At 52.7% G+C, this 26,098-nt stretch overlaps 1 protein-coding gene across 1 annotated transcript in view; it reads right to left on the bottom strand.

Annotated features, from left to right (window-relative positions):
* The window catches only part of SYNPO (synaptopodin), a 52,846-nt gene extending 46,109 nt beyond the window's left edge, over window positions 1-6,737 (bottom strand). The window contains exon 1 of the mRNA XM_061189860.1: window positions 6,661-6,737. The gene's annotated coding sequence lies outside the window, so the exon portion shown is untranslated. The remainder of the gene's footprint in view (window positions 1-6,660) is intronic.
* Window positions 6,738-26,098: the final 19,361 nt, after the last annotated feature.

The following is a 26,098-nucleotide window of genomic DNA, read 5'->3' as shown; positions in this document are numbered from 1 at the left end:
AGCACTACCTTCTAGGCACTGTTGTGAAAATTAAATGAGATGATGTGGGAGAAGCACTTGGCACAGTGCCAGGCATATGAACGGGCTCAGGAAGTGTTGGTTGTTACCCTGGCTCCACAAGGGCTGGCATCGCGTCAGTTTTGCTCCCCATTCACTCATTAGCAAGCAGTTTATAAACATATCCCATGAACCCGGACTGCTCTGGGAGCTGGGAGTACAGTGGGGGCTTGGATGGGTTGAGAGCAGGGCAGGGTGGCACAGGGAAGGCAGGGAGTAAGCCATTAGATGAATAAATAAACCAAGTAATTTCAAAAATGAGAAGTGCTCTGAAGGTGACAGAGGGAAGAAGCTCACCCCCTACTCTACTGCAGCCACTGTCACATCACTGAGTGCTAGCATAATGCCTGGCACCTAGTAGGTTCTCAATAAATGCGCGCCAAGCAGATCTCAAATGAGAGACACTATGGGGTGTGGAAAAGAGTGGGACTGATTCTGCCTGGGAGCCTTCCCTGACTGGGGGAACCACACTGTCGGTCCACCAATGACCTGGCAGGCTCGGAAGCAGGAACCCAGGGGTGGAGGTCTGGGTTCAAGGTGGAGTTATGATCACCTCGTACAAGCCACTGACTTCGGGCAAACCCTTTCTCCTCACTTGCCTCCATTCACCCCACCATACAGGGAGGGGGTGGACAAGGTGCTTCCCAAGGGTTCCTCCAACCATGTGGATTACCCTGTCCAAGACTTTGTGTCCTGGTCCTGGTGGGCCGTGGGGCGAGGGTGGGAGTTGAGGCCATGCAGCATGGAGAGATGGGGGGTGGGATGTGCTCAGGCCTCCCTGGGGACCCCTCACCTTCAGCACAACCTGTGGGAAGAGCTGGAGTCAGGAGACACCGACTCAGAGCGGCTCGGTGTTGGGACTGGAAGGGAACTAAAGCCCCCATCTCAATCTCAAATCCCCTTTCACTAAGGCCTCCAGCCTTGTGCATCTCTGGTGTCAGTGGCCTCACTTTCCCCAGAGGCAGCTCATTCATTCCATCTTTCGCATCCCTTTTCTAGAGAGGCGAAATCTCCCCCCACTCTATCCCACTGATTTTAATCCCATCCTCTGAGTATTTTCTATTCCCTTCCTCAAACTAAACCTCAGTCCCTTCAACTATTCCATGTAGGGAAGAATTTTCCGACCCCTTCTCTCCTGTTCACACTCCTCTACTCTCAACCCAGTCTGTCAGATTCTCAGAACTAAACTGACCACAATAATCCAGGAAAATCAAACCAGCATAGACCAGGGCAAGACCATGACCTCCCTCATTCTGGGCACTCTCTCTTTATTAATGCAGCCTAACATCAGATTAGCTTTTTCCCCCTTTCAACTGCTATATCTCTGCTGAATTATATTGTCTTTATGCTTCACCAAGACATCACTATACCACTGCTGCTTTTGTGCCACATCTCCCACACCCTGTACCTGTACAACTGGCATTCTGAGCCCAGTGGAGGACTCTGATATGTATTTTAGTTGGTTTGGCCCTCGACTGGAAAGGATTCTCAGTGAATGGTGGAGCCAAGGTAAAAGAAAATAATAACCACCACCACACACATACAAAATGAAATAAAATAATGGAAGGGAAATATGTTTTGTCAACAGGCCTCCAGTGCTATTATTAAGCAAGGTCAGGACACACTTGTTGAGGTAATGGCTGGCTGGATAAACTAGTGTGAGGGTGAGAGATGCTGGATGGTGAGGTCTAGGGGATAGAGGTGAGTCTCAGGGGTCGGGGCAGGTGATGGAAGGGAGCTATGGCAGAGACGCTGGAAGAGGAGGCTGCAGGACACTGAGCCTACGTGTGACGCGAGAGTTCGTCCGACCCCGACCCCCTATCTCTCCTCTCCGCACACGCAAAGGCATCCAGCCCTGTGCCCTCCACTCTCTGTGACTTCCCTTCCCGGGGCCTGAGAAAAGGGCGGCATCATGTTGCTGGTCACATGGTGTGGAGAGTGGGGTGGGGGGTGAAAGTGCTGATCCCAGGGCCTGGCACAGAGCCAGGGCCTAGTGCCCTCAGAGACAGGGAGGGGCACCATGCTCCGGGCCCTGCCGCTCCGAGCCCGCTTTCCCATCTGCAGACTGGGGCTGATGACAGTGCCCACCTCGAGGGGTTGCTGTGAGGCTTAAACAGGTTCATCCAAGTAAAGGGCTTAGAGCTCAACAGTAAGTGCCTCGTAGGTGTTACTGTGCTTGCAGCAAGGGGCTGGGCTGCTGTGCGCCGTGGCTGTGTGGGGAGCGAGGCGCCCCAGCTGGAAGGGGCTGCGGAAGCCCTCCGTCCCAGCACCTGCCCTCCCGCTCAGGGCTCCTGCGCCGTGCGTCTGTGCATACGTGTGTGTGTGTGTCTGTGCGGGACTGTGTGTGTGTGTGTGTGTGTGTGAGCGCGTGTGGTGAGGGTTGCTGGAATCTGTCTGCAGAGCAGCTGGGAGTGGCCCAGGAGGTGGTCAGCCAGACCAAACAACCCCAGCGCTTGGAGCGCTAGGCTTTTCTCTGATTCTGTTTGCTTTCTTTCTCTCTTTTCCGGTTCCCCTTCAACCAGTTCCTGCTTCCAGGGAACAGCGCTGGAAGGAAGCCCCGGCTGGGTTGGTACAGGGCCCTCCCCGCCTCCCTCTCCCCACAAGGTTTCCCACCCTCTCGCCTCCACCCCTCCAGTCCCTGCCTCACCTCCGCATGGACCCCACACAGGCCCCTTCCCTCTTAGAGCCTCAGTTTTCCCGGTTTCCTCCTTTCTCTCAAGATCCTTCAGGTAGGAAGCCAACCCACACCCCTGCTGGCCGTGATAGTGAGGTGCACTGTTACTGCCCACCCTCTGCCTGCGGACAGGGGTGGGGACAGAGCACCCCTCTAGGAGATGCTTTTGGTAGTGTTTGTGGCAGGACCTGAAACCAGTCCAGAGGGGAGATGCCCTCCCAGGGCTGCAGAGCCTCTGGCTGCCTGACCTTCCTGCTCCAAACGCTGCGGCCCCAACTGAGGACGAGTGGGATGATTTGAAGCAAGCGTGTTGAGGGGCCTAGCCCCTGAGGTCAGCCCAGGACCTGGCCTCGGGCCTCCAGGTTCCCGCTCAGCTAGAGTAGTGCTCCCTGAGAACCTACTACATGCCAGGAGTTTTAGGTTGGCTCGTTTAATCCCCACAGCTGCCCAATAAGGTCCCTAGGTGCTATCCCTGGCCCAGTTTTATAGCTGAGGAAACTGAGACCCAGAGGGTGAAGGAACCTGCCAGAAGGCACAGAGCCAGCGGAACCCAGGCCTGCGAAAGAGTTGGTGCTCTACCCTCATCTCACTGCACGTGGCTCCGGGGCCCCTCCCCTCTGTGAGGCGGCGATGACACACCCACCCTAAGTCAGCAGAGTTACCCTCAGGCCTGATACCTTTGAGCTGCTATTTATCAAGTGCCGGATACAGTGTCTGCCAGGTCTTCTGTACCATCATCTCCTGACTCTTCATCACAACACATTTTACAGATCAGGAAAGTCAAGCTAAGAGAGATGCAGGGACCTGGCAAGGTCTCGCAGCTGCAGCAGGAGCAGAGCGCGGGTCCACCTGATCTCTTTCCTTTTTCTTTTTTCCTAACCCAAGAGCAAACTTCAGCTTTCCTTTGCCTGAAAATATTGTCAGTAGATCTGGGTGTGACCCTATAGGTGAACCGCTTTGTCACCACTCCACACTCTGCGCGTAGCAAACCCGGGAAAAAGAAATCAAGGTGAAATCTAAGGAAGTAGAGCCCCCCGGGGCATCACTTTGGGTAGATGAGCCAAGTTTAACTAGAATCCTCTGCCTCCGTTGGAACCCATGGCTGAGCCCACCACGGGGGACATGTTTAAGCAGACAGTGGTCATATGAAGAGTTTCATTTTCCAAATGAGAATGTTTCCTTAGGAAGAGGTTGCTCTTTAAGTCCGTGTCCTCCCCACTAATCAGTGCCACTTCCCACTCCCTGGCCAGGTTGATCTCTCTGTAACGATGCCCATAAGGCTGCCCACATCTCCATTTGCCCTTGGCCTTGGGTGTAGCTGCTGGTAGTTCCCAGGGCCACTGAAAGCCAGTTAGAATGTGATAAGTTCTGCAAGCAGGGACTTTGTCCCTGACCCCGGCCCGCTGCTTCCCCAGAGTTTGAGACAGCTAGTCCAGCCCACCAGGGAACCTGGGCTCAAGGAGTATGGATGACTCCGTGTGGCCCATCCCTGCTCAGGGAGTCCCTCCCCAGACTCACAAGGTTTGTCCCCCCCTCCTTCCCCAGAAAGGCACTCTTCTAGAGGAACAAGAACCCTCTAGAGGTAGATGGATGTTGCTTCATCTTAGGACAGAACTAGAAAATTACTTTAGCCTCACTGAGGACAATGTCTCCTGGGGGCGGTAGGGACACTGAGACCCCAAAAGGTCAGGGAGCTTGCCCTGGGCTCCTTCGTCGGCACTTGCTGCCTCCCCAAGAAGGGGCCATACATTCATCCCCACCAAGGATGCCATCCACATCCTTGAGCCCTCTGGATGCCCTCTTCCCAGTGCAGGATGAGACAAGTCAGACAGTCTGGGAAGGTGCACCTCCTGCAGCAGGGAAATGCCGTGCTGGCCTAGAGGGCTGGTGATGAGACAAATCACCAATGAAGATCCATGAAAAAACAAACATCGTCCTGAGTGACAGTAACAGCAACAGTGAGCCACCCAGTGGGGTGGGGGTGAGGGGCATGAGGAGCACATCCTCAATGGTGCCAGTGCCAAGCAGCCCAGCCTGGAGGAGTGATGAGGCCTCTGCCAAGGGGCTTCCCACACGCCCTGCATCCTCCCGGGGCACCTTTCCTGGGCCAGTCCTGGGTTGGCACATAAAATGCAGCCAAGTGGCCAGGGAGCCAGGGCTGAATGACAGGAAAGGCTGAAGTTAGGGCGGCCCCTCGCCTACCCACCCATCCCGGCGATTCAGTGCAAGGCTGAGGCCGGACAAAGCACTTGCAAATGTAAGTCAGGGAACAATCTCTTTCCCCAGCTCCCTGCCTCTGACCTTGGGCGCCTACTCTCAACCTCGGATGGGCTGATCTTTTTCCCGGCTCTGCCCATTCCATTCCCAGTCCCTTCCCACACAACACACACACACACACTCCAAGGTGACACAGAATAACAGGGCTGCTAATCTGTGGAGGCCAAAAAATGATCTACACAGCAGATCACATCTTTAGGTCCTAGATAGCCAGAACCAACACTCTCACGAGCATTTAAAATGGTAGAAACGTAAAGAGGGCCTGTTGCTGAAATGGAGAGGACCCCAGGGACCTCCTAGTGGACCTCAGTCTTCATTCATTTGGGTTGTTTATATTTTTATTTAAATCCACTCCCTGGTTTGAGGTGATTTTATGTATTTTCCCCTAATGGAGGGGGTGAAAATAACACACAACCCTTGTTAAAATGAAAACTGGCAGTCCCCGTGGCACCATCTCCTGAGCCGCTGGTGCTGTGCACACCACGCTTTGGGAAATACTATCTTGGTCCACACTTGCCTTTGTGGGGATGGGGAAACTGAGACCCGGAGTCAGGAGGAGACCCATCCAACATCCAGAACAAGGCAGTGCCAGGGCCACCCCCAGGACCCAGAGCCCAGCTCCCGGCAAGGCTTGCTCTTTAGGGAGAGAAGACCCAGGACTCACGTCACAGAGCTCCCCCAGAGCGGGGTGCCCCTATTTGCCATAGAATCTGAGTGCAGCCTTTTTCCAAGGAGCCTTTGTCCCAGTCATCCTGTGACCCCTGCGGGTTTGGACAGCCCCCATACTGTCTCCCTCATGCCGTGGGCAAGCTGTCCCCTGTCTTGGGCTTGGTTTCCTCACCTCCAAGGGCTACAGTGAAGATGCCAAGCTCCTAGAGGCAAGCACTCTGAAAAAGATGACGGCAGATGTGGGAGAAGAGATTGTTGTCAGCCCCTTGCTCTACGCCTCAGCCTTTCTCTCTGGGAAATGGGTAGAGGTTGTGCAGGTGTGAGGAGACTGAACTGGGCTGGAGGCAAAAGGAAGGAGGGTGGTGGCTACAGGGTAGTCTCAGCATAGAAGGACCGCCACCAGCTCGGCTGGGTGTCCCCTCACCCCAGAGGACCCTCCCAGGAGGCAGCCAGCGGGCTTCCAGGCTCTGGGTGTTAGGTAGGAGTCCGCCCAGGACTCAGGCCACAGGAGGCCAAGGGGGAGACTCATTCGGTCCTGTGAGCAGGGACACCCCACCAACCTGCAGACACGCTTACACACACCCACCCCCGACACACAGACCACCCACCCATGCAACATGCACGCACACAGAACTCAGAGTCACGCACGCTCTGGTACACATGCAAATGACCCCGACCCTCCCTACCCCTCCAGCCGCCCCGGGGCACACAGTGGGGGCCAGCCTGCATCTCTCCTCCCCCCAGTCCCAAGCGCCAGGCCTGGCGGCGTCTCTGTCCCGCTGCCTGGGAGACATGTGGTTTCAGTTAGCAGCAGAGCGGGCATTTCCGTCCCAGACAGCCGGGCCCTGCCAGGGGCCCTGCCCCACAGGCGCCCGCAAGAAGGGCCACCTTGGTCACCATTCCTCCACTGGCCATCCCAGCGACCCTGGAGGCCCCTCTCCCCTGGAAGACCCTGCTCCCATCCTCCGTGGACTCCCCCTCACCTGGAGCCGGAATCCGCGCCCACTCTCGCAGGGACCGGCTGTGCCCGGGCTCCAGCCCTGCCCGCCTGCCTCCTGGCTCCTGCTCTGTCTTGAGCAGGCTGAGCGGGATGGGAGGAGGGCAGGGTGTCAGGGGCGGGCGGGAGGGAGGGGAGGGGGCGTGTGGAAATGAAACTTTAATAACAGAGCCCCTTTTGTTTCCGAGCATATGGGATATTTCATACATACTGAAGACATTAGCCGTCTATATTTTTAAGGGCTCGGGCTAAAGGATGAATAAATACAGCCCATGTTCTGCTCCGCAAACACGCACATGCAGAGTGCTGACTTCTGGAGCATTTCAAAACCCAAAGAAAAAGCCCCCGGTGACACCGGACACTTAAAAATAAATGTTTCCAAAACCTCAGGCTCGCCTTGCCCCCTCTTACAGCCACCTGGAGGCCTTGGGGCTCCTTTGCTCCCACTGCCCTCCTTCCACCCCCTCCACCTTCCACTCTACAGCAGGAAGAGCAAGGCCCTGGAATCCAGCTCCTATCCCAATTCTCTTTCTCAGGCCCCTCAACCCCCAGCAGGATCCCAGAGTATCAGAGTTCCCACAGAGCTTGGAAATCTTTGCCCTCCTCATTTCAAAGACAGGGGTCCAAGGCCCAGAAAGGGGCAGGGACTTGCCTGAAGTCACACAGCAAATCAGGAGCTTGAGCCAAGGGGCAGTGCCTTCTTCTTTCACCAGGAGGGATCCCACACTTCCCCACCTCATCTGGGGGGGTGGGGGAGACCCCAGGGCCCTAGAGGGAGGGCTGAGGTGTGGGCTGGGAGAGTGCCCGCCTGCCTTTTCCACCAGAGTACTGCTCTGGGCATGCATCCAGGGGAGACGTCAGCAGGGCTGGAAACTGGGCTGGCCCCAGGAAATCCCCTTCAGGCCCGCAGATCCCAACAGGCCGGGAGGCCTCAGGTGAGGGAGCCTTCCCCCCTGACAGCTCGGCTCCCAGTTCCCTTGTGCCTTCCATCTGTCCTCTGTGAGGAAAAACAGAGGCCCACGGAAGGCCAGCCCTTGGCCAAAGTCACAGAGCAAGATGATGGCAGAGTGGGAAAGTGAACTGGCCTCTTCAGACTCTGGGCTTGCTGGCATGCTTTGCGGGTGAGCTATTCCCCAGCTCCCTCCAGACAGGGCCCCTTCCTCCTGGTCTGCAGTTTCCCCCCCTGATGTTTATTCACCCCTCACTCTTGTTCGAGTCCAGGCTCTCCTCGCCAACTATCTAACCATCCATTTAGTTGAGCAATTAGCATGGTGCTTGACACAGAATAAGTGCCCATAATAAATGTGAGCAGTTTATTAGGATGGTATTGACTGAGTTTCTACCCTGCACCAAGCCCCATGCCAGGCACAGGAGACAAGCCCACACCCTCCCAGCCTCCCTCTTTGGGAGAAAGTGAGGCTCAGAGAGGCTCTGATGCTTCCCCAGGCCACGCTGGTGGTAGATACTGGGGCTGGGCCTCCAACCAGGATTTCCTGAGTCCAGAGTCAGTGCTTGTAACCCTCTGGGGGCTCAATCGTCCCTTGCCCCACCCTCTACCCTGGTCCCGAGACTGCCCAGCACTGTGTTATTATTGAATGTCTCTATATGCAATAAGAGCAGGCAGGCAGAGCACCCCCAAACCCTTCCTAAAAAGGAGCACTGATGCAGGAGCTGGAGCCCTGGGTTCTTGGCCTTGTTCTGCCGTTAACAGCTGTGTGAGGTCCCATTGCTAAGACCACGGTTTTTCTCCTCTGTAAAGCAGAGATAGCTGTTGCACTGAATTATGAAGATCATGTGATATAAAGGATGCGAGAGGGGGGCGCTTTGCCAGGTACATGGTGATTTCCCTGTCTGGAATTTTATGTTGTGGATGGATCCTGGCATTAAATCCTGTCTAGGTTCCAACACGCCGTGACTGGCCTCGTTGCCAGTCAGTGGCCCTCGCTGGGACTCGCATCAGCCTCCAGGATCAGCTTCCTGAAGAAGCCCCTTCCTCTCGTCCCTCCCCCATAGTGACCCCACAGCAGCCCCGTTTGCCCTACAGCAGCCAATGAGTTAGAGGGGCAATCAAGACCCCCGGGAGCCTGGTCCCCACCTGAACCTCCCCCTCCTTCCCAGCCCAGACCCTCTACCCACATCGACCTGGCATCCTTGGGCCTCCAGGAAGCCTTCCTGCCTCCTAGTGATCTGAACTAGCACCACCACCACCCACCCATCTCTCCCGCTTCTATCATCAGTTTACTGATGAGGAAGGTCCACGAACTTCAGGGCACAAACTTGCCACACTTTACTGGTGACAGCTCAGAGGACTTTTTAGAAAGGGGTCTTCCGCTGAGTTCTGTAAGGTAGGAAGGTTTCCAGGCCAGTGAGAGGTTGTTGTCTTGATGCTAATTATTTCATAAGATAATAATCAAACAGCCATTCGCGGAGCACTTACTCTGTGCCTGGCACTTGCTAGTGTTTCAAATGCATTGTCTGCTTGCTCCTGACAACCTGACAATGGCAAGAGGCAGGTAGGGTGGCTAACCTGTTGGCCTGAAGCCCTCCACCTGCACGGGGCAGAGCCGTACTCACCCATGGCCTGCCCAGCGCCAGCCTGGGCTCCTCACTGGCTTTTAGGTCAGTGTTTTCCATCTCACTGACAGTGGGAGCCTCTGGGGGGAGTGAGATTCGGCCTCAGAGTCTTCGTCCTCCCCACAGCAGTGCTTTGCTCTTAACCAGCGTGAGTGAATTGGCTGAACACTGGACTGATCCCGGTGAGATTCTCTGATGGAAGGAGGTGGTGTGTCTGTACACGTATGTGTGCTGCTTCTCCAGCCTGGCAAGGCCAGCCCAGCCCACACGGAGCTGTGACGATGCTGTGTCACCTGGAAGGCAGTGGGCACTCACGTGTGATCCTGCGGCTGCTGAGCATGAGGGTTTTGATCCACTGTGCTTTCAGTCCTGGCCGGTTCATCCCTCCTGTGGCAACCTGGTGGTCCCTGCTCCCAGGAGGTCACCATATTGAGGGGCACAGCGCACTAGCGCCTGGACCACAGGAGGACTCAGTGACCCTCCTCTGTGTGTGGATGGTGAGGGACAGGGAGGCTCCATGTCCAGGAAAACAGTTCTTGAGCAATGGGCTCAGAATAAGGGGTGTTAAATGCAGACTTGAAGAAACAGGAAACCCCAAAGCCCACTGCCCCCCACTCACCAATTTAGCAGAACCAATTTAGCAGAAGATGGCAGGGATTATCTTGATTTCCCAAGGAGGGTACACCAAGACACCGCACTCGGTTCCCAAATCCTCACGATCACAGCCCTTACCTTCCAGGCTGCCCTGCTAGCGGTCAGATTGCAAAGAGGGTTCACGAGGGTTGTCACCCTCACAGGCACCACTGAGTGGACACTTGGCTGTACCAACTGGTGTAAAATTGATACACCACCTTCCTTCACCCTTCAGCCTTTATGCGTTGATCTGGGTCTTGACTGAATCAGGGGGCTGGGACGGAGCAGGAGGTGGCAGCCTATTCTGAGTCTCCTGCTCAGCAGGACACTGGTCACCAGGCCCTGTGTCTTCAGGGGCCAAAGGAAGGCCCCCCCGGGGCTGCGAGAGGGGTGGATCACAGGGATAAGGAACCCTCATCTCTGGCAGAGCAACATTCACCAGGGCCCCCTCTGACACATGAGCCATCCTGATCAAATCACCAGTAATTGAGTTGCTTTGGGGGGTAAATTCCATCCAGATGTGGAGGGCGGGGTGGACTTCCTGAGCAGAGCAGGGGCGGGGTACTCATACACGGGGGCCATGCAGCCAACTTGCCAAGCGCCCAGGAGGCCTGGGATAGAACATCGTCTTCTGAAAAAGCCAGAAGTAGAATTTCAGGGTCAGGGCATCTGAGTCCAACCCCCTGCAGGGGCAGATGGGGAAACTGAGGTCTGGACTGCTTAGAGAGCAGAAGGGACTGGTCCAGCCATGACTGGGGGTCCCAGATTTCCTGCCTGGCCAGATCTCTTAAATCTGGGGGGTTTAGATGGAAGTAGGCAGGGTAGCCCCTTCCCCAATAATTTCCATCAGTCCTTGAATTAGGAGGTCAGAAGTGGGGGTCAGGGAGTAGGGAATCTTTGGGTAGAGGAAGCTCTAATCACCTCCAGCTCAAACCCCCAAACCAGAGAGCTCTGCGTTCCATCTGCAAGGATTGGGACGGTGGGGGAAGGCTGCAGGGGAAGCCCTCCCCTCACCACCCACGCCTGCATGTTGCCGGACAGCCTGTGGCCTGGGCCTCTTTTCCCAGGGGAGGCCCCTCTGCGCTTCTCTCCTTTGACCTCCTCAGGCCACATACCTTCCTGACTCCTTTGGACTGACTTACTGGAAGGCAGGAAGAGGCCAGCCAGCCGTGGGGCGGGGAGGGTAGGGAGTCGGGGCGGGGTGGGGGGGGCATGAGAACTTGGAGAGAATGAGAGGAAATGAGGGGGGAGTGGGCTAGGGTTGGGGGGAGATTAAGAAGGGAATTTTTTTCCTCCTGCCTCATGTTTTGGCTGCCTCAGTGTGAACATGTCTGGGCGCCTTATCGCGAAGCCCAGCCTGGTCTGCACGAGAAAGAAAATAGTGTCTGCGGTGAGAAAAATTACATCTTGATAAAATATCCTTTTGGAATGGCATTGTGGGTCTCTTATCAGCAGGCGGCTGGGCCCTACATACCTCTTGTCTGACTGACCCCGGGCCTGCAGCCCCTTCTGTTTCTTCCCCCTTCCCTGCCCCTCTACTCTGTTGCCTCCCCAGAAAGTGGCCTATGCTGAAAATATCTGGGAAGTCAGGATACCCAAGTGCTGGTCTTGTCTCTGTCCTTGATGCTGTGTGACCTGGGCCAAACCCCTTTCCTTCTCTGGGCCTCAGTTTCCCCTCAGTAAAGGTCAGGGAGGGATGCATGAGCCAGATGTTTACTAAAGATCCTTCCAGCATTAACACTTTGTGATGCTGACATTTTCATACCTTGCAGTTCTCTGTGTTGTGAAAATTTCCAACTTCCACCCAAATGCCATCACATGCTAAAAACTGTGCAAATCGCCTTCATTTCCATTAGACACATGAAGTTCTTACCTAAACCCAACCCAGAGCTTATGCAGCTGAGAAGCGGATCCTTTCCAGCTCCCATCTGAGAACGCCCAGAAGAGCATGGGCTTTCAATTCTTTTTTAGACACAAATATTTTTTCCTCAAAATATTTCCTACATAGAAATCCACATGGAAAACAGACAAGTGAAGCAATTGTGCCCATTCTGACCCAGGCCCCATGTCTCCCACACTCTGGGAGCGTGCAAACCAGTGTTTCACATGGATGGAGGTCTGGACACAGCCATGGGAGCCCTGGCTCAGCCACCACCTTGCTGTGCGAACTTGAACGACCCTTTTGCCCTCTCTGAGCCTCAGTCTGTCATCTGAAAAAAATTAGGGGAATAGCACTCACCATGCCCACCTCACTAACCACCCAGTTGTTGCGAGATAAACTAAGTGGGAAATAGGGAAGTGCTCTGTAAACTGTAAGAGCTCATCATCATCATCATCATCATCATCATCACTGTTGAGAACTTGGAGTCTGTAAATGTGAGACCTGGCAGGGCTTTTAGAGACTGCCTATCCAAGTCCTTCCTCATACAGTTGGGGAAAATCAAGCCCAGAAAAATGGGAAGGAACTTGACAAAGGTCACATGGTGAGATGGCCGCAGAACAGGGGTCAAAAGGAGAGAGACAGGGAGACGGCGGGACCCCCTTCTTTGACCATCTGCAAAGTAAGAGATGCCATCTGTCAGGAAAGACTCTCTGCAGGCTGGAGGGAGGACTTGTCGATTTGTAGAGATTTTACCCAGCTTGGAAATTCAATCTGAGCCCTCTGAGATACTCAAAGTCTGGGCTCTCCCCTTTTCCAGCCTCCTGGCCCTGCAGGGCAGAGAAGGGGAGAAAGCCCCTTTGTGTCGAAACCAAGCCCCAGCTCTGACCGGTGTTTTTGTTTCCTAAAGACCTGCCCCCTGGCAGAGGAGCCCCATCTGCACTCCCTGCGCCCCACCCCGCCAGCCTCCCCTGCCACATTCCACACCACCCTCAAGCCCTGAGACTTGGCCTGCTCACAGGATTCCACAGAGCACCTCTGTCCTCCGGCCCTCTGGGTGGCAGGGCGTGGGCTGACACATGTGTGATAGTCTGCAGGCTGGAGAAAGACAGGGCCAAGGCGAGCATAATCATGCAAGGTACCTCCCTCCTTCCAGCAGGGACGGCCACTGCCCCATATCTGAGTTCACCGAGCACCTCGTTTTGTCCTGCTTTGTCATTCCAGAGCCAGGCACTGCCAGAGCTGGCAGCCCCCTCAAGGCCACAGTTGGTCGTATGCAGCTCCTGGACTACTATGCCACTGCCTACACATGGCCTGATTTCCCTCTGGATCCAGACGTTGCCTCAGAATCCTTCTTATCACAGAAATCCAAGCCAGCACAGCACCAGTCGATCAGAACAGGCACAAATGTTTTTACTAGTAAGAACAGGCCAAGCCGTTCACAGTGCATAAAGCAGACAGCTGAGGCCCAGAAAGGAGAGGGCACTTGTCTGAAGCCACACAGCAAGTTAGGGACTGAACAGGGAACGGAGCCCAGGGCTCCAGCACTCTCCTGCAGCTGCCCCGAGGCTGAACATCTGCAAGAAAGGAACTTCCCTCCCTGTCCTGGTCTGTCCTCGCCTCAGCTCCCAGCATTCCCCACAGACAGCCTCTTCCCTGCTCCCTGCCTGGACACAAGTCAGGGCTACGCAGGCATTTCCCTACAAATGAGGAAGCCAGAAACCAAGCCATAAAGGGTGCAGTCCAAAGAAATGGGTCTATTCAGACTCCAGTGGGCTATCATTATGGATGACAAACCTCTGAAGGACCGTCATGGGGCAGAGGGGAACACTTCGTTCAGAGGGTCAGAGTGAGTCTACAGGAAGGCAGATTTCTGTCCAGGCTAAGGAAGAGCTTTCTCACAATCAACCTGCCTAACGATGAAAGAGATTCCTTAGGAGGTAGTGAGTGCCCCATCACTGGAGAAATGCAAGCAAGTTTCAGATTTCCACATAGGGCGGGCAGGGACTGGGGGTGGTGTTAGAGGAGAGGCCCTCAAAAGCCCTTTTGTGTCCTGAGAGGGTGTGATTTGGGCAAACACACATAGTCGCTCATACTCACAAGCCACAGTCACGCCAACACAAGCCCCTCTGTCCTCTGAGAGCAGAGTCAAGACTTTATCCCTGAGGAGTGTCCTTTGTCACTCAAGCCCTGGCCAATGGGGGGAGGGGTGCTCAGAACTCCAACAAGACTGCTGCCCTGCACTCGCTGGCCCGTAGAGTCCAGCCCCAGTGCCTCCCTCTCCTCCGGGGAGCCTCTCAAAATTTCCCCCAACTGCAATGCTCTTCCCCACCTCCAAACTCCCACACTAGTGTGTTTTGTTGCTCTAACTCCACGTTGAATCAGAACAGTTTTTCTCAAGATTATTTTTGGTGGCATAGGGACACCACATGCAAACATCTAATCTCTCAGCAGTGAGAAAGTTATTCTTTCAAAAGGATAAAAGAATAACTCATCAAGGATAGGGTTGCCAGATTTAGCAAATAAAAATACATAATGCCCAGTTCAATATGAATTTCAGTTAAACAACAAATATTTTTTTTTAGTCTAAGTATGACCTATGCAATATTTAGGACATACTTATACTAAAATATTAGTCATTGTTTATCTGAAATTTAAATTTAACTGGGCATCTTGTATTTTATCTGGCAGCACTAATCAAGGAGGAAGTCTTAGTTGGGCGTTAGCCTGTCGCGTTAACACTGCTCTCATACTTGCTTATCTCCCCCTACCTTTTTTTTTTTTTTTTTTAATCAAAGAAAGCAAGTCTCAGGCTCTAGCTAGAATTTAACATTGTTTATTGTACTTTATTTATATGGTTACTCTGTATAACAAGTGATACAAGTCTTCCATTTACAGTAGCAAATACGAAGTTCCTTTTTAAAGAAATGTGTTCAAGTTTTTAAAAGTGAGGCAATGTAAAGAAAAAAAGTTATATAATAGGATCACAGGCTATACTCAGATATGACCAAAAACCAGTAAGGTGGCAACAAGGGATAAATCTTGGGGCTACCTGAGAAGGTGCTTCTCTCCTTCCCCATCAGTGGGCTCCCAGGGGCAGGGTCCCTCCCTCCCTGGCTCAGTCCTTGGTCCCCTGCTGGCACCGGCTGGAGGATGGAATTCTCCCACCCCCAGGGCAGGCCCTTGGGAAGTGCAGCGGTTCCGTCCTCGTCCGCGTGTGTTGCAATTCTGGGGGAGAGGTTTCAGCCCATCCTCCATTTCTGAGGTCCCCAGAGCCCCTTTATACAAAACAGCCTCCCCAGTCCAGTCTCAACTTCAGAGAGGCTGTTTCTGTGGAGGCAGCCGCCAGGGACTTCTCAATGTGTTTCCAAGTCAAATCCAGACCTTTTCAGCTGTGCCAGGAAACCGCCCCTCCTTTCCCACTCTGGCTGCCTCCTGGAGTCAGGGCTGCATTGGGGGGGGAGGGGGGAGCGGGCCTGCAGGGCCACATCCTCCCACAAAACCCTCCCCCAGGCCTCCCGGCCCAGACCCCATCGGTGCCCCCACCCCAGGCCTGGCACCCTCTCCCCATCCACAGCCCCCAGCTGAGGCTCAGAAGAGAGCCTTGGAATTGGAGGTGGGGAGTTGGGAGAGGAGCAGAGAAGAACCTAATTCCCTGGATGGCAGTGATGGCCCCAGCGCCTCCTTAGAGCACCACTGGACAGGAGTGGAGACCTGTATTAGCAAGTCTACTTCACACTAGCCCCCTCTCCTTAGAAAGCCCTTCCCCAGTCTTTTTATCATCAACAAGTAATAAGAGCTCATTTTTTTTGAGACTCTGTATCAGCCACTGTGCTAAGTACTTTCTTTTTTTTTTTTTATAGTTAATTAATTAATTAATTTGGCTGCGTTGGGTCTTCGTTGTTGAGCGCGGGCTTTCTCTAGTTGCGGCGAGCTGGGGCTACTCTTCGTTGCGGTGTGTGGGCTTCTCATTGCGGTGGCTTCTCTTGTTGCAGAGCACGGGCTCTAGAGTGCAGGCTCAGCGGGCTTGGTTGCTCTGCGGCCTGTGGGATCTTCCCGGTCCAGGGCTCGAACCCGTGTCCCCTGCAATGGCAGGCAGATTCTTAACCACTGCGCCACCAGGGAAGCCCGCTAAGTACTTTCTTGAATCTTCTCATTTCACCCTTACAAGGACCCTCTGAGGTAGGAATTGACTTTATCCTATTCTACAGAGGAGAAAGTTGAGGCTCAAAGGAGTTAAGTAACTTGACCAAGGTCACACAGCTAAAAGGGATGAGCCCAGGATTTGAACCCCGGCAGGGTGACTGCAGACACCTTCACTGAACCACCCGCCTCAGCTGCAGGGTGTTAGTACCAGAAAGTTTCTAGGAAGCAAAGTGGGAAACTGAGAGACCAACAACCAAGGGGCCGCTGGTCTCCACCGATCCAGTCGGAATCCCCTCCACCAATGTCTGCTCCGCCTGCAAGGGAGCGCTTCACCAAATCGCTGTGTGGCCTGAGGTAGCCCCTTACCTTCTCTGGGCCTCTGTGTCCCCTCTGGGCTCGATCACAGGGGTCTTGGTCAGGCCGTGATGGTCCCTCCACTCTCCTCCAGGAGCCTTTGGTCTCAGTGAGAGTGGAGCCAGGGGAACACGTTGGGCAGGGAAGGCCTGGGGACCATCTCAGTTTGACTCCCCTCTTGATCCTCAGCAAAGATGCTTCTCCCAAATGCAGAGGCAGGCTCGGCTCAGACATCAAAGGGCCTGCACGGCTGGAGCTTTGATGCCGAGCCTTGTAAAGTAATAGGAAACATGAGGATGACACTGTGCCCAGCCCAAAGTGCAGGACTTGGAAAAATGAAAAGAAGAAACTCTTGGCAGCCCTCTGCACGGGCTTTGGCTGAACTTGTGCCCCTCACAGCTGCCGGCAGCCTGTCCTCTCCCCGCTAGGCTGTTTGCAGCCCCCCTCAGGGGCGGGGAGGGGAGCGGGTCCTATGCACGGCCTCCAGTCTGGAGGCCTCTCCCCACAGCAAAGGAACATGTCATCCCTTTCTCCCAGGCTCCAGAAGGCACTGCGGAGAGCACAGAGCTGGGAGCTCACAAGTGGACCTTCATTTGAAGATCCTTTAGCCCATTTCAGACCTCGAAAGTGTGCGGCTCATAATCCAATACCTTGCTATTTCCATCCCTGCCTCAGGAGCTACTGACCAGACTGTAGAGGCCTGTCATTCCCCTGCTTGAAACCTTCTGAGGGGATAAATTGGGGGTGTGTACTGAACACTGAATGCATGTATCCTTTGACCCAGCAATACCACGGCTAGGAATTCATCCAACATATACTAGCCCATGTATTCAAAGGTGGAGGTACAAGGATATATTCATTGCAGGACTGTTTGTGGAAGCAAAAGTCTAGAAACAAATGTCACTGTCCACAAGTAGGGACTAGGTAATGAAGTGCAGAGTGTCTGCATAGCCGGACGGCAGCACATGGTGGTAAGATCTGTGCTAAGAAATGATCTGCAAAACATACAACCCAACAGAATGGTGTGTAGGGTAGGCTTCCATTGTGTAAAAAGGAGAGATGGATACATTGAAAAAATATAGCCTAGAATACCTCTTCAAGGATATGTAAGATCCGATGCTAAGGCTGCCTTCTAGGGAGGGAACTGGTGGCAGAGAAGAGAAATTTATTTTTTACTAAACATTCGGTTGTACTATTTTCTTCTTTTTTTCCTTTTTTTTCTTTTTTACAATAAGTGTGCAACATAAATTTTTTTAGTGTCAAAAAAAATTTGAAAGCCTTTTTAAGAGAATGATTCCTTACTCTAGAGGATAAAGTCTAAAGGCCTCAACCTGACTTTATGGCCCCAGGAACCCCTATGACTGCCGCCCCAGCCTCCTCTCCTCGGCCCCTTCCTACACCGCACTCCACCCCACACCTCTGCCACGGGGCGTGGGGCTGTCTCCTCTCTCTCTCTCTCTCTCTCTCTCTCACACACACACACACACACACACACACACACACACACACAGAACGAGATCCCCTCCTCTTCTGACTCCTGCAGTCCTGTGTCTGGGGCCTCTGAGTCCACTTAAGACCTACCTTCTTCTGGTGCAGCCACAAAGCCCCTTCCTTGCCGACACGTGGATCCCCTTTCCCTGGGGCTGGGGCTGGGCCAGGCACCCCAAGGCCAGCTCTAGGGGAGTTCTCCTCCATGAAGCACACTCCCCCCCAGCTTCAGGGGCCGGAGGGCAGGTGTCCAAGTAGGTGAGGAAGTCCCAGGCAGGATGTGTGGAGCCGGAAACTCACTGCGGGGCCCTTCCACAACCTGCAGCCCTCGGGGCACACCTGAGAGTAGAAAATCATATGCTGAGATACGGCTGATGGCCAGGCCGGCTCAAGAGGGAGAGGGAGGCTGGTCCTCCCCCTGCAGACCTGGGGCCTCATGCACCACACTCCCAGGGGCTTGGAGTCCACCCTGACAGCTCCACCGGGCCTTGAGGAAGGTGGAGGGTATCTGTACCAGGCCTGACAAAATCCGGTGAGGCTGGCCTTCCCAAGAATGCAAAGGAAAGCCTAGATTTTGCAACCTCTTCTTTTAAAGGGAAAATAGAGGTCCAGTGACTCATCCCAGATCACACAGAAACCACAGAAGAGACAGGACTGGAACAAGGAATTTTGACCCCATTTTCAGAGGCTGTTTTTGTATGATAGTTAGAAAACAGGGATTTAGAGTCACCAAATTTGCTGTGTGATCTTGGATAAATCTGCTTTACCTTTCTGAGCCTGTCCATCTCTTATACGAGGGAACTGAACTCTGTAATTGTCCCTTCTAATTATAATGCTGAGCTGTTTTATTCTAATGATATAATAAATAAAAAGCATCTGACTTTAGCAATCTAGAGTTTTATGATTATAAACATTCTAACAATCTAACTTCTGAAGTTCCACCTAACCATCCTTCTACTCGTCTTCTGTCCATCCACCCATTCATCTACCTTCCCATCCAGGACCCATCCATCCACCTATCCATCCATCCACATATACATACAACCCGTCCACCCACCCATTTGTTCAACAAATATCTGTCAGGTTTTTACTATTTGCCAGGGCCTGTAGGTACACCAGTGAACATGACAGACACATCTCCTGCCCTCTCAGAGCTTGAAGCTAGAAGGTACCCAATATCAACCAAATAATCCCACAGATGAGAGTATAATTACAAACCATGCTAGGAGAAGCCCCAGTTCTGTAAATGCTATTCCAGAGGAATTTGGCTGCACCTCCAGTGTGTGGTGGGGCTTGCGGGCAGGTATCAGGGTGGGCTTCCCTAAGGAGGGGTCGCTTGAGCTGAGACCTGATAGAGGAGGAGGCATTAACCAGAAGACGGGAAATCGGGGCAGACAGTGACCCCACAGGTTGTGGTTTAGGTGGTTCCTGCCTGAATTGCTCTCTGCTTCTCCTACAGTGCAATGGATTCTAACCCCTGTGATTTGGGGATCTGGCTGAGCACACATCACAGTGCTGGTCTCAGCTGCCCCGGCCTAGACGGAGACAACTGGGGAGGTGGGGTTCCCCTTCTCCCTCCTCCATTTCCAGCCTTTGCCTGGCACTCACCTCTGTTGCCTGGCACACTGGCCTGCAGTCAGCCCCGTGCCAGGGAGCTTGATGCCAATGTGTCCCAAGGACATTCAGAGCCTGGTACCTGTACCACCCGGCAGTGTCCCTCTCTGGGGGTGGCACAGCCACTAGGGGCCTCTTGGCTCCTCCCTCCATGGGTCCTGGTTAGTGACACCAGGGAGACCTTTGCCTGGCTAAGGGCCTCCTGTGGCTCCTCCAGGGCCAACCCTGGCAGAGTCCCCAGGAGCAACCCAGACCAGGGTACCAGGGCCAGGCTTGCCTGTCAGCCCCTCCTTCAAGAAAGAAGGAGGATTGACAAAGGTCCATGCGGCTCCCTTAGCCACGAGCCTCCCCTCAGGTTGGTCTGTCCCCTGGTTGGTGCGGGGCTCACAGGGACATTCCATCCCCATCCCTCGACTCAAGCCGCGCCCACTTCCTAGAATACTCCTCTCTCTCCTCCCATCCTTTCCCCCATCCTTTTAAAAGACCGCTCAAATCCCGGTTTCTCAAAGCCTTCAACTGTTTGGTGCCCCAGTCTCTTCCTCGTTCAAGCCAGTGAGTGCAGCCTAGTGAGAGAGCTTGGGTTTTGGAGAAACAGTCCTGGGTTTGAGTCCTGACTAGCTGTCAGCCTTGGTTTCCTAATCTGTAAAATGGGGGAAAGATGGTAATAATATCTACCTTAGTGGGTTCCTAGGAGGAGTAGATAAGAGAAGCCATGAAAAGTACCTGCCACCCAGCCGTACCCAGCTACAATCAGCGTTAGTGCTGCTCTGACCTCCTGTAGTGTTCCATGTCCGAGCCCCATATTCGGAAAGCAACACCACCGTTAGTTCTCCTGGCGGGGAGAGGCTGTGCTATGTCTCCTCAAATAAAAGCCCTAGCCTGGGCGTGGGGAGACTTCGCTATTAGGCCTGGCTCTGCCGCTCACTCCTTGTGTGACCTTGAGCAAGCCCGTCCTCTGGGCCTCATATGACTGACGGAGCTGTCAGTCCCTCGAGGATGGGAACCTGGGCTACCCTCCCCACTATAGCCCAGCATTGACCTCAGTGCCAGGCACACAGGAAGTAGGTCCTCAAGGTTGGCTTGAGAGGGCAAAGGAGGAGAAAGAGGGGAGAGGAGGGAGGGAGAGGAAGGGAGAAGGGAAGGAGGCGGGGGAGACCTGGGAATGTAAAGGACTCAGGGACGGGGTTGGGGCGTGGGGCTGCCCCTTTCCAGCTCAGAAGCACAGGGCTGGGGAAAACTCTGGGTCTACACAAGAAGCCGAGGGGTGGCTTATAGCCTGGATTTACTGCATCTCCAGCTGCCTGAATCTGGACAAGCCAGGTCTGTTCACTGAGTACCAAGGATTGGGAGAGGTGTGGAGGGATTTGTGTGGCCAGCACCCAGCCTGGGCAGGAAGGCAGCAGTCAGGGAATGGGAGTGGGCCGGGTGTGCGTGCGCCGAGGGCGGGGTTTCTCTGCCTACACCTCTGTGACCTCAGGCAAGTGAATTCATCTCATCTGTGCAATGGAGCCAGTGATGGTGCCTGCTGTTGGGAGGATCAAACAGTGCCTGGGAAGTGCCTGGCACGTAGTAAACGCTCAATCAATGTATTGGTAAAAATATTATTGTTCTTTATCATTATTATTAATTATTATTATTACTCTTATTGTGTGTCTAAGCACGATCGAGTGTGCGAGGCGAGGAAAGTGTGAGCTTCAGCGTGCGTGTATGCGCATGCCCGCACATGCGCCATGTGAAGGAAAGAGATGGCTGGAATGCTTCGGGAGTAACTGATGCTGAGTGGGAGTGTGCACGGGAATGTGTCACCAAAGGTGCGGGTAATTGATGCTGAGTGGGAGTGTGTCACCAAAGAGGTTCCATGCAGTTCACAGGATTCTTGGGTTCCAGGAACCCTTGAGAGGTCACCTCCAAGGCCATTCGCCTCATCCAGTGCTTTTCCGAGAGATCACGGCTCCTGCCGAGCTGTCACACGCCCCTCTCCCCAAGGACCCCAGGAGTCTTCCTCAGCAGCTCGCTCAAGGCTGCGCTGCTCACCCAGCCTGGTCTTCCGTGTCTGTCGGGGGTAAGCAGGCCTGTCAGTACCCAGGCCCGGGCCTGGGGTAGGTGCTCAGGAGATGATGTCCTGCCCTCGTGGCTGCCACAGTCCCCACCTGAGTCACAGAAGTCTCTGCCAGCTGGGCGGGATCATAGTGGAGATGCTGTGGTTCACAGACCCTATGAGCTAGAAGAGAACTGTGATACCGGCTCCCCCAGTTTGCAGATGGGCAAAGTGAGGATCAGACAGGACTTATCCAAGGTCCCCTCAGTTCCCATCCAGGACTCCCTGACCCCTAGCTGTCTTCTTGAGAACAGCAGGGAAGGATGTGTTTCTGGGCCCACAGGCAGACCCCCGCTGGCCACTGCAGGCACGGCCAACCACCTTCCTCCAAAGGTGGAGCCAGGCTCGGTGGACATGGAGGGCAGGTCCGGGATGAAGCAGGTGAGCCGAGTTGGGGGAACAAGGGCCTGCGCGTGTGCGTGAAATAGGCTCAGGCTTTCAGGAAGTCAGTTTCATCACGCGTCCCCCAAACCCTATACAGCATACTCTTCAACCGACCAGTGTTACTTCTTGGAATTTATCCTAAGGAAATAATCCACATGTGTACAAAGGTATAGGCATTGTACAAAGGGATTCAGTGTCTCACTGTCCATTATTAGGGAGATTTTGGAAATCACCCAAAGCCGACAACATGGGGCAGCTGCACAATGGAAAGGCACCAACAAGGCTGCTGTGGATCTCCAGTCCTGGATGCGGGCAGGTGGTCATCGTGTGCTGCTGAGTGGAGGAAGGCAGGTTACAGGTCCAGGAAGCTGGATGTATACGATGAGCCCACTTTTTGGGAAACTGTGCAAACGTAACTATTTATATACATAAGCCCAGAATATAAGTAAGAGAAGAGTTTACACAAATATGTTAGCAGTTAATTATTCTGCTGGTGAATCTTGGGGTGATGTTCTCTTTTTTTTATTGTTCCTTATATGTATATTTTTCCTGTTCTCCTCTAATTATTACGTGTTTAATACTACAAATCATTAGCAGGCCTGGAGATGATGCCGTGTAAGTCTTTGCTACAGTCATGGGACTTGAGAGGAGCACGAGACAATAAGCCTTGGGTCTTATCTTAGTGCTGGTGGAACCACCTTCTTGCCCAGACTCTGCCTTCAGACCCACTCCCCAAATCACAAATCCGGGGGCCTCACTGGGGTCTCCTGACCCCATGGAGGGCTCAGGCCCTGGTCATACCTCTCCATATGGCTCTGGGTGGAATAACACAAGAGCCGTGGGCAGAATTTTAGGGACATTTTTCTCTTTGGACCTTAAAGCCCTTTCCTGGGCAGCTATGTGCCTCTCCCAGCAGGACAGGGTAGGGGAAGACCACCATCCCCAATTCTGAACAGAGTCAAGTCCCAGGGAGACGTGGCCACTGGCCAAAGTTCAAAGCCGAACCAAAGCCACCTGAGTCCAGCTGCCAAAGAGAAGGAGGCAGAAGCTCGACTTCTGGGCGGCTGCCCCCTGGCCCACTGCCAGCCTTCCCTGCCCCCATCCCCGGTCCCCAAAGACCAGGAACATCTGGCTGCTGGCCTTGCTCCAGGAGGGGTGAGCGGCGGAGGGGCCTCCTTCCGCCAGGCCCTAACGCTGCTGTGATGCAAGGCACATCAATCAAGGCTGCAGGGCTGGCTGGTGCTGGGAAGGGAGCCGGCTCCTTCCCACCTCCTCCCCAGACATTCCTGCGTAATGGAATCTCCTTTCCTGTCCATTTATTACCAACCCGCAGAGCTCTGCCAAGCACAGTCTGCACATTCAAACCTCAGCAGCCCTGCCTTTTCCTGGGGAAAGGGGTTCCCCAGGGGGGCCCTAGGAGGAACGCTAGACCCTAACCTTCACTAGCATGTCCCACCCTGTCCGTGGGTTTGCTCAAGGGGCCGGATCTAAGCTAGGCACTTCACATAAGGTTATCTCGCATGTCCATACCTGTGAGATGGGTGCTCTCTCATATCCTTGTGTTAACAGATGAGAAAACTCAGGCTCAGAGAGATTAACTCACTTGCTCAGAGTCACACAGCAAGACAATGGCAGAGTCTGCCTGATCCCCAAACCCAAACTCTTTCCTTGCTCTTCTCTTCTTGAAAATACTACTCTTTCCTCATTGAATGGTCTTGGTGCCCTTGTCAAAAATCGGTTGAGCGCAGATGTATGGATTTATTTCTGGACTCTGACTTCTATTCCATTGATCTAAGTGTCTAGCCTTGGGCTGATACCACACCACCTGGATTACCATTGCTCTGTAGTAAGTTTTGAAATTGGGAAGTGTGAGTCCTCCTACTTTATTCTTCTTTTTCAGGGTTGTTTTGGCTATTCTGGATTCCTTGAACTTTAGCATCAGCTTGTCAGTTTGTACAAAGAAGTCAGCTGGGAGTTTAATAGGCATTGCATTGAATCTGTAGATCACTTTAAGGAGTATTGCCATCTTAATAATGTTAATGGAGTCTTCCAACCCATGAAGTTTTTCCACTTATTGAGATCTTTAGTTTACTTCAGCAATGTTTTATAGCTTTCAGAGATAAATTTTGCATTTCTTTTGTTGAACTTATTCTTATGTATTTTATTCTTTTGGATGCTATTGTGAGTGGAATTGTTTTCTTAATTTCATTTTCAGATTGTTCATTGCAAATGTATAGAAATACAATCGATTTTGGTATATTGAACTTGTATCTTGCAAACTTGTGGAACTCGTTTATTCTAATAATTTTTCTTTATTAAATATTTATTTATTTATTTAGTTAGTTGTGTCAGGCCTTAGTTGTGGCACGTGGGCTCCTCAGTTGAGGCAGGTGGGCTCCTTAGTTGCATCTCGCTGGCTCCTTAGTTGTGGCATGTGAACTCTTAGTTACGGCATGCATGTGGGATCTAGTTCCCAGACCAGGGATCAAACCCTGGCCCCCTGCATTGGGAGTGCGGAGTCTTAACCACTGTGCCACCAGGGAAGTCCCTCTAACAGTTTTTTAGTGAATTCCTTGGGCTGTCTATATACAAGATCATGTCATTTGCAAAAGAAGATTAGTTTTAATTCCTCCTTTCCAATCTGGATGTCTTTTATTTCTTTTTCTTGTCTAGTTGTCCCAATTAGAATATCCAGTACAACACTGAGAGAAGAGGCAAGAGCAGGCATCCTTGCCTTGGCCCTTCTCTTCTGTCTGTGCCGTGTCTCCCCTTCCTTTCTCAGGCTGCCTTTTCCTCTCCTCCCACCCCAAACAGGGGTGAGTTTAGGGGTATCAGGAGAGAAGAATGTATGTATAGGTAGGTGACAAGTGTAAAATGAGAAAAAAGGAAATCAACTGGACACCTGAAACTTCAAGGAATATATCAGGATCCCCACTGTATAACTGAGAAAACTGAGGCCCAGAAAAAAGATGTAATAATATTTATTGAACACCTACTATGTACCAAATAGTCAGGATATAAAGATGAATCAGGCACTGAAGGGTCAAAGCCGGAATTCAAACTGAGATCAAAGCTCAAGGAAACCCACTTTACCATCTTGTAAAGAGGGAAAACATAAAAGGAACCTAACATCGTCACTCCAAAACCTCTTTTAGTTTCTAGAAGTGGCAGGCCCAGAGCTGTCATGAAGGCAGCAGGAGGAAGAATCTGATTCAGGTTGGGGCCCTGCTCCTTTACTTCCTGGCTGTGGGATCTTGGGCACACAATGAGCTTCCCTGTGACTTAGTTTCCCCTTCCGTAAAATGGGGAGAACTATAATACCTACTTCAGAGGGCTGTTATGAAGATTAAATTAGTTAATATGTTAAGTGTTTAGTAGAGGTCCTGGTGTGCAGTGGAGCTATGTGTGTGTGTTTGGCACCCATAGATGCCAACCTAGTTATGGTATGGGGTCGTGAAGCTGCTTGTTTCTGGGGACTTGGGAAGGGTCTTGTCCTTGCTGCTTGGGCCCCTTTGGAGTCATGAAAGAAACTGACATGACTTCTGCTCCCTTATAAGACAGGGCTCCATGTCATTTTCCAAGAGCCTACTATGTGCAGGCCCACTGCTGGGGACTTCTCAGAGAAGATGATAGTAACTGTTTTATTCTTATGTTAGTTTACTATGTGCAAGAGTCAGGGTTCAGCCAGAGAAACAGTACCAGTAGGAGGGACATATTAAGAGATTTATTACAAGGAATTGGCTTACACAACTGTAGCAGCTGGCTAGGCAAGTATGAAATTCATAGGTGATGGTTAATTTCATGTCAACTTGATCTGGTGCCCAGATATTTTGTCAGACATTATTCTGGGTATTTCTGTGAGGATGTTTTTGTATGATATTGACATTTTATCAGTAGCCTGAGTAAAGCAGATTGCCCTCCCTAATGTGGGTGGGCTGCATCTAATCAGTTGAAAGTCTGAGTAGAACAAAAGGCTGATGCTCTTGTGAGTAAGGGAGAATTCTTTCTGCCTGACTGTCTTTGAACTAAGACATTGGCTTTTTCCTGCCTTTGGACTCAAACTGAAACATTGGCTCTCCCGGTTCTCAGGCTTTTAGACTCAAACTAGAACTACACCATCCGCTCTCCTGAGCTTGCCAACTCACTAGACGTGTGTGTGTGTGTACATATGTATGTATACATTCTATTGGTTCTGTTTCTCTGGAGGACTCTGCCTGATACAGTAGGGCAGGCTGTCAGGAAGGGCAGGCTGGA

Source organism: Eubalaena glacialis, chromosome 4, assembly GCF_028564815.1.
Source record: "Eubalaena glacialis isolate mEubGla1 chromosome 4, mEubGla1.1.hap2.+ XY, whole genome shotgun sequence".
Taxonomy (NCBI): Eukaryota; Metazoa; Chordata; class Mammalia; order Artiodactyla; family Balaenidae; genus Eubalaena; species Eubalaena glacialis.
Note: the sequence above shows the minus strand (reverse complement) of the source record. Positions and strands in the feature narration are given on the sequence as shown.